The sequence below is a fragment of the Oryzias latipes genome, chromosome 17 (genome assembly GCF_053564925.1).
Source record: "Oryzias latipes strain Hd-rR chromosome 17, Olatipes_Hd-rR_3.1".
Taxonomy (NCBI): Eukaryota; Metazoa; Chordata; class Actinopteri; order Beloniformes; family Adrianichthyidae; genus Oryzias; species Oryzias latipes.
The window spans coordinates 35,124,317-35,136,751 of record NC_136253.1 but is presented as its reverse complement, the minus strand read 5'-3'; the positions used below and the strand labels follow the sequence as shown (position 1 = coordinate 35,136,751).

Here is a 12,435-nt window from a genome sequence, read left to right as displayed (position 1 = left end):
ACGCTTGACAACAGTCAGAAGTGATGTGAGAGGGAGCTTAAGGGACTCCATGGTTGTGTCTGAATTCCTTACCTACTGACTATAAAGCCCGTTCGCCATTTTCTAGTGCTGTCTGAATCTACACCTCCAAAATTCAGTGCCCTAGAAATTTGCCAGACGTCTCTGCGAAAAACCAGTGTGCATTGATGCTCACTAGATCAGCAAAAACAGACCACAATGCATTGCGTCGGTAACATTTTTGCCCCCAAATTTTTTTTTTAAATTATAAACAAAAATGTCAACGTTTTATCTTCAGAAGACAGTGGACTCATTAATAATCATCGTAAAATGCTCATACAATTAGATTGTAACTTCATGAAATCGATTTTGTCATATCCGCCGTTTAAAAAAAAAAAAGTAGTGAGCGTGGCGTCCGAATTGCTTTTAAAATTTAAGGCACTATGTAGTTTTTTAGTAGTTATCCAGTGTGTCATGAGTGAGCACAATATGTAAAAGTTCAAATATTATGACTGGACGCAAATTTACTGTCATAAAATGTCAAGAAGATAACAATTTATTTTAGTAATTTGTAAATTACTAGATTTGATTTATCTATTTTATTGCTTTTTCCTTTGTATTTATTCCTTGACATAAACCAAACTGATCAATCTCTCGAGTCTGAATGCTTGAAAGTTTCCGTTGAAGCGACCTTTTTCCTCGCTTTGAAGCCAGTTGGACAGAAGCTACCAAGGTCCTCCAACATGAAAAACTGACATCTTTTGCGGATGATGTCTGCTGCGACCTCGATGGAGGAGGTGGAGGACAGCTGTGCTGGAGAGGAGGTGGGTGCACCTCCCACTGTGGGTGGTGTCAACCCATGAAACACCAGTGTTTGTGGAGTTTCTAACAAACCGGAGTCTGATCATGTAAAATGTATGAGCGCAAAGACGCCTGGCTGGAGGCCTGCTGCCTGCATGACGGGGAAAGACGGGGATGATGGGAAAAGCTCCAAATATTCAGAGTATCAACTCAAAGTTTGTTTATCAGTTCACTCTGACATAGAACATTTATCTGAAACTTTTTTGGACAATCAAATAAAGTGAAGGGAGTTCAGGAAACCTGCTTTTGTTTGCACTTTTCCGTCTTATTTCAGGAAACGTCCTTAAAGTCCCACTCCAATCCTCCTTTGATCTATTTTTCCCAGTGGTCTTTTCATCAGGATGATGCCGTTGTTACGCAAATCTCAAAAAAATCTGTGTAGTTTTAGAGGACATAGTTTCTGCAGATCGGCAGGAGCTCATCAGAAATTTGCGGAAGGGACTCGAGTTGCGTAAGGGACTGGAACCCCGCCCCCACTTCCCATCATGCATTTGTTTACACTCTCTCCTGCATCATTGGTGATCAGTATCAGATCTATCCAGCCGTACAGTTTAGATCCAGATTCCAGCTCAGACCGGGAAAACAAAGACGTTCATGGATCTATTTGTCTGCAGAAAGGGGGCGGAGCTTGAGGCCCCATACCAGCTATGTCACAAATATGTTCTTTTCCAAGCAGAATTTTTTTCCCCAACGATTTGAATAAAGAAATACTCAGAAATATAATTTTGAGCTGAATTTTATGTATTTGTCCTCCAAACAGCATGAAAACACCAAAAACACAATTTCCTTTGAAGTGGGTCTTTAAAGAGTAGAGATGTGATCTCCCAGTGAGAACAGCCGTCATTGGATTCGTCTTGAGGCCTTCAGCTCTCCTCTGTTTGCTCAGCTGCTGGACAGGACAAGTAAAAAAAACTCAGCAGCTGCTTCATACAGAAAAAACGTCTCCAGATGAATTCTTCAGAACTTTCTCTTCTCACTTCACTTAAAATCTTTTCCACCAATCAGCTAGCTGCAAACCGGTGGACTCGAGACCAGCCTGGTTAACCTTCCCGTTTGCGTGCGACGACGCGTCTGCAAAGCATGCATCTGCCGGGCCTGCAGCAGAGCAGATGCTCGGCAGATGTCGGGGTTAACACGGAGCGCAGGAATTCACTCTCTGTTTAACAAGCTGTTGGCAGCTGCAGCCTGGAAGTGGTGTCTCTGTGTGGGTCCACAGCAAACTCTGTGTTTCTGTTGGTTAAAAAGGGTCTCTGGAGAGAGAGGGATGCTGAAGAACAGAGGATAATGAATCTTTTGTTTTTTTGCTGCGCTGCCACAAAGATGAGTATTATCAATACAGGCGGAAGCAGCAGATCTCTCCTCTCATCATGAAATGTACTTAAAGGAAACTAAAATAGAATCAGACTATTATTTTTCTTTTTAATCGTGTTTTTTCTTTGTGGTTTTAAAGTTTGGGTTTTGGTGTTCATCTGATTTCTGCACGTTCTCCTGTGTGACGCGGCGCCGGGAGCTGTGCTTTCTGTGATCATAGAAACGTTCTGACGTGTTTGGCATGAAGTCCCTCTGGCAGGAGGCTCGGCGCACCATTTGGAGATTTATGGCGAGGCAGGGATGGGGGGGGCGTGGGGGATCAGCAACTTTTTCGTCTTTGACAGTAACAGCTTCTCAGCAGAACTGCCTCCCCATTAGCAGGAGGCCCACCAGCACCTCTCAGCAGTTCTTCCACGCTGCTCCTCTGCAGAAGCCTCCCTGTTTATGTTCCCGCCGCCACCGCTGATGCTTTTTTACCTTTTAATTTACCCTCCCTCTGTTGTCGGAGACGTGCACACGTTGGAGGGAGCTTCTGAAAGTTAACAAGCCGGCGTCTTTGTTATGGAGAGATGGGAGTGGGCTCAAAATTACCAACCTGTTGCTTGCAGAGCGCTGCTCACAAACATCCTTTTCTCCTTTTGTCATCCGATAATCAGCTGCAGCAACAAAGGCGCTTGGAGACGAGAAACCATAGAAACACAGGAAAGTTCTCTCTGCAGCTCCAGTCCTCAGACAACCGATTAAAAAACCCCAAACTCCCCTAAAACATCCTTCATTATCCCGATGCTAACTCCTCTCACCGCCTCGGTCAGCATCAGGTCAATGCGACAGGGCTGAGGGTTCAATAGGTCAAAACAGGAGAGCTGGACCTGCATGTCACACATGATTTGTTCTGGAACGGGAGGGGCGAACAAGGTTGACACCAAGAGCCGAAGTTTTTCACTGTGAGAGTCAAAGAGCCACCCCACACACTGACCTGCCAGACACACACACACACACACACAAACACGCAATTAAAGCCGTATTATTTACCATAACTACAACACAACAGCAAGTATTGTACTTGTGTTTATTTCAAGGAAAGTGTCCACCCTCAATACACACATCAATGCAGCTTAGCCAGAGTTAACACAGAGACTACCCTGGAGGTCAGGTACCCCCTGGTCAATTATTGTGTCACTACTGATCATTCTTACAGCAATGTAACAGCAGTGAGGCTTACGAGGAACCAAACTGCATCTTACCCAGACACAGAGCTGTTAGGTTTCGCTTTTGGTATGTGCAGAGATATGCTGTTTCACCTGTTTTGCTTTTCCTGTGCTCCCCCAGTGGTTGAAATGCGCTTTTCGGTTATTTCTTTAGATAATCACAACTCGCCACAAGAATGGACTAGAAACAGGCTTTTTTTATTTTTTAAACTTCCTTACAATTTTTAGTCTTCATGACTGGGCCGCATTGAACTGGTAGATGTGTCTGCTCTGCTGCTCAGGGGGAGCAAAATGATCAACAGGCCTAAAAATGTGGTTTTGGAATCTGATGTCATATCCTGAGAAGTTAACCAGAAGAGGCGGAGCCTCATCTTAACATTCGGTCACCAACAGGAAGAAACAAATTTAGAGTCCGGAACAAAAACGTAAGCTTGCTTCATACGTGCGTGTATGCGTGCGTGCATGTATATGTGTGTATCCAGTACGCAAACGTGCGTGTATGCGTACTGGAGACTAGGCAGCCGTGGTACAGACGTAGAGCGGTCAGCCTCTTATTGGAGGATTAAAGGTTTGGTTCCTGCCTTGCCTGGCCATGTGTCTTTGGACAAGACACTGAACCCCACATTGCTCCTGGTGGTTATAAGGCTGCCGCTATCAGTGTGTGAATGTGTGCATTTGCACCATTTCCCATGAAATCTTCCCTAAAACCTTTCGTCAGCTTTGGAGGTGTTTCAGTTCAACTCCACTGACTGTTGACTTATTTACTGTACAGTCACATTCAAATGTAAATGATGCATGTCCCACACTTAAATTCGAATGCTGTTTGTTGTTTTATTCACAGGAAAGCCTTCGAGCGTGTGAGAAACAGTGATGCCATCAAACCCTCGCTGGAAGCACAGCGAGCTGGAGGTGCATGTCAGAGCGCTCTAAAAGGTTTGGACAATGTTTTTAGCATTTCCCATCCCTGCAGGACGTTTAAAAAATCACCACTTGGCTCTTTGCTAAATGAGGAGGGAAACGGGCAACAACATCAAGCTTTATGCAGCGGCTGAATTAATCAGGATTGCGCTTCATGCTGCAGGACTGTATCTTGTGACTCAGAGTCAGAACATCATGTCCCTGCCTGAACCTCAAACATGCAAAGAATAACAGGGAGGAGAGAGGAACAATAACACCTTGTACTCATTACTCCTGAGTGGATCTACAGGCTGAAATGATGAGCTCCCAGTTGGATTAAAGCTGCAAGCGCAGAGATCGCTCTGAAATGAGAATGAGTTCCTCAAAAAACTGCAGATCTTGTTTTAAAGGCTAATGCAGTGTTTGGATTTTTTGTTTTTTATCACTGAATTGACTTTTTTTCTGGCGTACGGCTCAGTTTTGCTTTGTGCAGCTGGCAGCTATTCCCAGGTGTCCCTTAATACATCACAAAGTTTGCATAGCAGGCAAGTCTGCAGGATCACATTTGCAATTTAAAGCAGCTTCCTTTACTCTCCTGCTCTGAAGTAATAGACTCCTGTCACTGATAAGTCCCTGAGGCGGCGCCGACTCAATCCTGTCCCACGTCTATATCGACTGGTCCGAGAGTCCGATCTGATTTACATCGACACGAGCGCAGGAGCCCGAACGAAAGCGAGCATGTCTGAACAAATTGGAATCTCAAGGGACACGTCGTCCTGCAACTGGGGGGTGGGCTGACTGAACTGGTCTCCAGATGACCGTTTAACTTGGATTTTTTTAATGATTAAATACGGATTCATGTTCAGTGTAAAGTCTCAGTCAGGGAGTTGACCTGTGCAAGTTCTGCAGGTTTTTGGGTCCGTGGGGGTCGTAGAAGAGCGGCTGCACCCCTTACCTAAGGGGAGCGCAGGCGTGTCTTCCAGTTCACTTGAGGCTCGTACGGCCACCGTAAGGGACGCCATGAAAATGGAACGTACCATTGTTGTGGGTAAGGTAAGCGTATCAGGAAGTATTTGTAAGGCTAATGGAAGTTAGACGCACTTGTGACGTGCGGCTGATGATGTCGTACGGCGTCCTCACGCCACGCTCTAGTCCTTAAGGTGAGAGGACTGACTCCTTACTGAATGCTGCACGCACGGGGTGTGCACGTGATGCCGAAGTGCCCGTAGGACGTCCATGCAAACTACACTGATGTTCTCATTTCCTAATTTCTAACAATTAGGCTGCAGCGAGGAGCGTGCACGTTTTATGTGAACAGCACTAACGGCTCCTTGAACAGTTCAAAGGATTTCAGAGGTTAAAAAAGTGATAAATCCGCACGACACGCCTGCGCCTCACCTACTTCCCCTTATGTGTTGCATGAGTGTTCATTACAAGCTGTCGCCGCAGCATGAACGTAGAAAAAAATGAGCATTTTCTCTCTACGGGTTCACTGAGCGGTCCACCACCTGGAGACTTCCTGTGGATCGCCTCTGTGCCCCGTACAGCTTTGACCATTTTTCACCCCAGATGGCCCTTCTTCACCCATAAGGGCAGTAGAGACTGAGACCAAATCCAAGTTGCCCCTCCCCCTTTGCTCCAGTTGTGGGGGATTTGAAGCTGTAGCAGCGTCCGAAAGTTTTTTTAAGGAGGAGCCGTAGCGACTCAGGGGGAGGTATCCGTCCGTCCGTCGGAGAGACGCATTTCTTCTCGTTGTGGTCTGAAGTTTTCCTGTAAATGTCAGTAATGACTTTTTGCTTTTGCATGACTTTTTGAAGATATCAAACTAATGCTGTTATGCATTTGTTAGCTAAACATCTAGCTAACGTAGATGACCGGCTTCTATTGATGATGTCATCAAGCTGTAGTAAGGTCCATATTTGAAGACACTATTTTTCCATATTTCTTAGCTTGCAGGCATAAATGTAGAGGTAGGGAGAATTCAGATTCGGCCAAAGACTTAAGTGGATGTGTAACACTGCCCCCTGCTGGAGGTGTTTTTTAGAGGAATTCACACTTTTGTAGTGATTGCACTGTGCATGTCTTATATTACTTAGTCACAAACATTACTCCCAAATCCCTCACAGGTAGAGGGATTTGGTAGATTCAGTTAATTCCTTCCTGATGAGCTGAGGATGCAGCTGCAGCTTCTTTAATGTTCTTTTTCAACCTGCAGGTTTTTTCTTTATGATATCTGAGTCTGACTCATGTGACTACCTGCTACTATAAATAAAGTTTAGAAAAAACCCAATGACTTCCAAGTCCGATGCTACCGTTGGAAAACATGAAGTCTGTGGAAATAATTTTGTTCATAAACAGGATTTCTGAAGGTTTTGGTGCTGGAAGTTGAGAATTGGTGGTCAAACTGTCACATGTCAGTGCAGTTGCTTATTGTTTGAACGCTATAAAGGATTCAATCCGTTGTTTTCCTGTTTCTCTTTCTTTATTCTAGTATCTTCCACCATTTATTCTCTCTTAACTCCTCCTCCAATGTTTCATCTATTTCAACCATCCAACTATTCAAATGTTCAGCTCTTTCAGATTTTTCCAGCTGTGACTTTTGGTCCTTCAAATCCTTGAATTTTTCAAGATATTCCAGGATTTCCTGGATTTTTCTGCCTCTATTGAAATACATGGGGGATCCTTGGTGCAGAAGCTCGCTGGTTCGATACCCGGCTCTGGCATTTTTCACAAACATATCTTTTTATTTTTGTGCTGTTTTCACTTTATTTATGCTCAACTTTGATCATTTATTTATTTATTTTTGTGCCAATTATTACCCTTTCAGTTTCATTTTCATTCAGCAATACAGCATTCAATGCTGAATTTTCTTCTGGAATTGCAGCTCCTTCCAGTTCCAGTATTACATGAATCTTGTTGGGTTTAGTCTATCATTTCCCAACCCTTTTTGTTCTAGAAGAAACGCTGAATCCAAAAGCATGGCGGGGAGGACGGAGGGTTTGATTGGGCACCTGAGAGCAGCGGCGTGGGAACTCTGTTGACGTCTGCGTGGAGTGAGCGCTGACAGAGCTGTCAGCTCAGAAATGTGAGTCTGAAGAATGTCAAGGCTTCACTTTCACTGCAGATCTCTGGAAATGTCAGTGTGTAAACACATTCAAAGGTTACACTTTACCACTCACATGCACGCCGGCGTGTGCACGAGACCCATGATCTGATGCCTACAAGTACACACGTTTACACACAAACGCACATCCGTAAATGACCTTTTGTCTAATAACTTCTTTTTGAGAAAGCGGCGACAAACGGCGTTTTCATGACTCTCGCCATCTCCTCCACGGCTTTCTTTGCAGGAGAATTTCTGAGAAATGGCAGCAGATGCAAAGTGGCGCCTGAAAAATGAGGCAGGAGCAGAAAAGAATAAAAACAGAAATGTTCACAGAGCTGTAATTTGGACTCCATTAAACTGCTGTTTTTTTCTCCAAAGGGCTGAATCACAGTGGCAGCATTACACCAGAACAAAGCTCATGTGCTCACTCTGAGGCAGCACTCAGCCACCCGCTTCCACTTCCCTTTCTGCATATCCTAAATTGTATTTAATAGCTTCAATCAGGGAGCGCAGAGTGAGTCCCTGCTGCTAATGCACTATTTGTGTTTGGGGGGGGGGGGGGGGGGGGGGGGGGGCGTTGTAGGCGAAGCTTCAGCCCCCGTGCCATTAAAGTTGCATTACATGTTCTTTCCTGGGCTGCAATTACAGCTGAGCTTTGCCAGAACTCGGGCTCGCGCATCGACCTGCTGCGGGATGCAGACCTGGACCATCAGGTGTTTGGGAGCAAACAAACTCTGCATGCTGCACACACACGTCCTGTCATCCTCCACCCCCATTGCAGCTTTTGGTGGAGCATCTCCTGCAGGAGAAGGCGGTGCAGACTCGGCTGCCGTGAGGCGCCGAGCAGGAAGGAGCAGCGAGCTTTTTTCTCCTTTTCTGAAACATCAGAAAATCACAAATGATTTTTAGAATTTAAGAAACCTTCAGAGAGGCTTCTGTCAGGAGTTGTGGATGTTAAGGAGCAGAAGCAGGAGGTTCAGGGGCTGTAACTGAAATAATAGACACGACAGAAGACCAGACACTGTGGAGCGGACTCACTCACAGCCACAGGCCTGAACCCTTTGGCTGTGATGATCAGAGAGCAGAACCTGGAGATGAAGAACATCAGGAACAACTAAAAAGTGATCAGAACCTGAAGTCATGACATGAAGTAACAGAGAAAAACCAGGAGAGTTGAAAGTCCTGAAGATAAATCCTGGAATCGTGTTCTGTCTGCTGGAGATTTGTTCCGTCATCCAACTTTGACTGTTCAACACTTGAATATTAACTTAAGGCATAAAGCAATGAGCTCATTAAACATCCTTTGAAACCATGGAAACATTCTTCTTCCAGAAAACATCAAAGTCCAAAGGTAAAAGAACACAAATACATGTGGGAGGTTCACAAACTTTCCTTTAAGTTCATGTCTTCGGTTTAGTTTGGTTCTTGGAACAGCTTTTCAGAAACTCTTTCTTCAGAAAACGTCTCCAACATTCGTTTCTGCTGCTTTTCTGTGCATCAACAGTTTCTGCGTCCTAAAAATTCCACTCTGATCATCCTGGGATCTATTTTCAAAGCGTTCCCATTTGATGACCATTATATCGTTTCAGACAAAATCTAAAAACAAATCGGTCATTTTTAGGACATAGTTTCTGCAGAGCGGCAGGAGTTCATTAGAGATTCACCTCTGTCTTGTGGGCGGGGGTGTTGGCGTGTCGCAACCCTGCCCCCCCTTTCCCCTCCCCATGGCTGAGAGCTTTTTGTTGACTGTAACTAGCTCTCCCCCTGGCTTACAGCCCCTGACACCCCCAACCTGACATTAGCGATGCAAACAAGACTCTTTTTGGAACAAAAATATGAGCAAAATGAGAATCTTAGTCCAAGCTGGCTCATCTTAATTTAACCTCTAAAAACTAGCCCTTATTCTCGGAACATAAATCTACTTTTTTGTTTCCAAAATAATGACAAATAAAGGCAGTCTAAACTTGAAAGCCCTTTTCATGCTATCCTACGCCTTTCAGAGTAAACTATATGCATGATCATATATTAGATTTGGCACAGTAAAGAAGGACTTTTTATGGAACATGAGTTATTTTCACAGCTCATTTTTCTACCCAAAAGAAAGACGACTCGATCTGTCAGGCTCCGCCCTTCTCTCCTTGTGGGTGCCGCCCATTTCATGATGTTATCCTAGAGCCGCCCTCAGCAGTGTTTCTGCGTTTCTCCCACAAAAACAAACAACATCCGAACTTTTGTAAAGATGGATGTGCAGATTGTGCAGAGAAAGGAAAGCGTTTAGCCGATCACCGCCAGCTGCATGGAGAAAGTGGGTGTGTCTGTTAGCATGGGGGCGGGGCTGAAAGCTCAAACTCTTCCTGGAAGGGGCGGTTCTTAATTTGTTCTTAATTTGAGAAGCCAGTCGTTTTTGTGGATTGGGAGGAGCTGGTGCTCAGAGAGCAGGTTTTTAGAGTAATACTTCGAAATGCATGAATGGATCAAAATTCCCCTTTGGGGTTGTTTATTTTGCAGAGTGTAGGCCATTTAACATCCTTAATATTTAACCAAAAATTACACTGAGTTTGTGTCTTAAATCAAGTTTTTCTATTAGTTTAGCGAGGAAAAAGATTTTGACTCATTTTAATAATAATTTTCTTATTTCTAGATCTTAGCTCTCAAAGAAATGCAACATTCTGGACTGTGCTGATTTTTCGTGAAATGCTTGGAAAGGTGTGGAACAAAAAGAAGTTAAAACTTCAAACCTGGTAAAATATCTTGATTGTCTAAAAACAAAGTTGTGAAATCTTTGCAAGGATCAAATCGTTTGTTGTGCAGAAACGTCCCACCTTTGGATAAGTCAGTCTTCGGGAATAAAATCATCATCACTATGTCTCTTCATGGTCTTTTATGATTTTCATAACGAAACATTTTGAAACAAAGACAAAAGGAGATTTTTCTTTAATCATTCATTTGAATCCTGGAGAACCCACAGGGTCAAATTTAGCAAATTTTTTACTTTTTACAAAGTAATTCATTTTTTTATTTGTTTATACTTACATTTTAACTTTTTGGTTGCTTTTAATTTCTGCAAATTAAAAATGAAAACACAAAAAATGCCCAGAGAGAATAGTTCTTGGGTTCTCCTGAGTTTCTTTATGTTTTCTTTTATTTTCTGAGCTGGACCTCAGTTTCTGGACTGATTTCAGGTGATGAGCTAAAGCTTCAGGTGAAACTAAACTGAGGATTTTTGACTTTTCAACTGATCAGTTTTTGTCTAAAAGTTGCTCCAGAAGAAATTTTTTGTGAACTTTAACGAAAGACAAAAAAAATCTTCCTGTTCCTCTTTCTTATTGTAACTATGGTTTCCTTTGTTCTATTTCATGTTCTGTTGTAGACAAACATTCAGAGGAGGTTTGTGGAAGGTTCTGGAGTCGTCTTTCCCCCCCCCCGTCTTGAGCTGCCGTCCTTTGTTTCCAGTCTTTTTGTTGGGCTGACTAAAGCTGCAGGTTGCCATGGAAGTATTGATTCTTTTCTCCCTAAAGTTTGCTCACCACTCTCCACTAACACGATGAGTTTCCCGTCCACTTTTAGATTGATCACTCCTCACAGTAAAAGACATTTTCATTCACCACAACTAGTTCGAGTTGAAGCTTAGTTGTTGAAAAGTTTTTGAAGGAAACTCTGCTCACGGCTTTCTCTTCTGTTGTTGTGACATCAATGCTTCAGCGGATCTTTTGGATCCTGAGCTCACGCTGAGAACAACCGTCTAATGTCTGCTCACACGCTGAGTTTGAACGCTTCCTCTGGGCCCTTTGCTGTCAAGTCAACCCCTAAACTTAACCACTCGCTAACTTATTTGCCCTTTCACCTATTTTTGTCATGGCTCACTTAGCGAAGCAGACCCAGATGATGGAACCCAGAAGGAACACACAGGTGAATAAGAAGGTGAGTAAAGATTTATTTCTCTTGTCAGCAGTTTTGTAGTTTTGTCAAAACTGGCGACTGGATCGTGGTTTGTGGTTCGTGGCTGGAGGTAGCAATGGCTCGTGGCTCGATTGGACTTCGATTCTGGTTTGAGGCTTGGCAGAGGAGTCCTCAGAATTCCGTGAGGAGCTTCTGTTCCACAGGACTGGATACTCAGGCGACCACTCGTGGTTAGAGTGTCCTGGAGACGAGCCATAGGATGAGATTAGGCAAGGCATGACTACATGAACTAAGAAACTTGGATTGACCAGACTAAGCACCATGAGGGGCAACGAACTGGCGATGAATGCTGGCGCTGGATCTCCTTTTGAAGGTTGATGAGGTGAGTGCTCACAGCTGGGGGAGTCAGGAACAGAGCAGAGAGGGGAGGGGGAGGAGAGCTGACAGTGGCACCATGACAATTTTTTCTGGTTTATCCTACAATATGCGAGAAAACAAAACTTGTCAGACAAATAAACAAAAGTTTCACTTTGTGTTTTTTTTCTTCCTTTGGCAACTTCTCTCTAGAAACATCCAAGGTCTCACTGAGGTGTTCAAGTCAGCCAATATTTCCTCCAGGTGGGTCCCCACATTCCAGCAACCAAATGGTTCTTTTCAAATAAAGCAGTCCCCTCCTGGAGGATCTGTGGGACTCGAACCCAGAACCTCTCAGGTTGATGAAGCTGTTTGGATGAGCAGTGAAACGCTTGAAAAGAGAAGATTTGAAGTCATGAGAACCTTCATTCACACAGCTTAGGGTCACGTGTTTGTTAGTCAATCTGAGGTTTACGTTATGAGGAAAACTTTGAAAATGGAGCCAGAAGACGTAAAATGACTGATAGCAGAGTCTTCAATGTTCTGCAGAATTTCAGAGGAAGTTTGGGATTCAAGGAGAATAAAATAACAAGATACTTTGCATAAATATTGGGTTTATTTAGTAAAAACAAAGATCTGTATTTGAAAAAAGTCATTATCAAATTTAAAATGTTTTGGTCTGTATTTTAAAGTTTGCAAAATGATGGTCTTATCTTAGTACTGAAAAAACAATCCTGTTTTGTTAATTTAGATCATGTGCGTCCCTTTTTTTAAATGCACCATGAGGAGAAAGTCACGTGA

At 43.6% G+C, this 12,435-nt stretch overlaps 1 long non-coding RNA gene across 1 annotated transcript; it reads right to left on the bottom strand.

The window, feature by feature from the left end:
• Positions 1 to 11,297: 11,297 nt before the first annotated feature.
• LOC110016934 (uncharacterized) lies at positions 11,298 to 12,003 on the bottom strand. Its single transcript, XR_013650650.1, has 3 exons — positions 11,866 to 12,003; positions 11,601 to 11,757; positions 11,298 to 11,521 (listed from the first exon to the last, which is right to left on the bottom strand). It is a non-coding gene; the product is annotated as an uncharacterized LOC110016934 (long non-coding RNA).
• Positions 12,004 to 12,435: the final 432 nt, after the last annotated feature.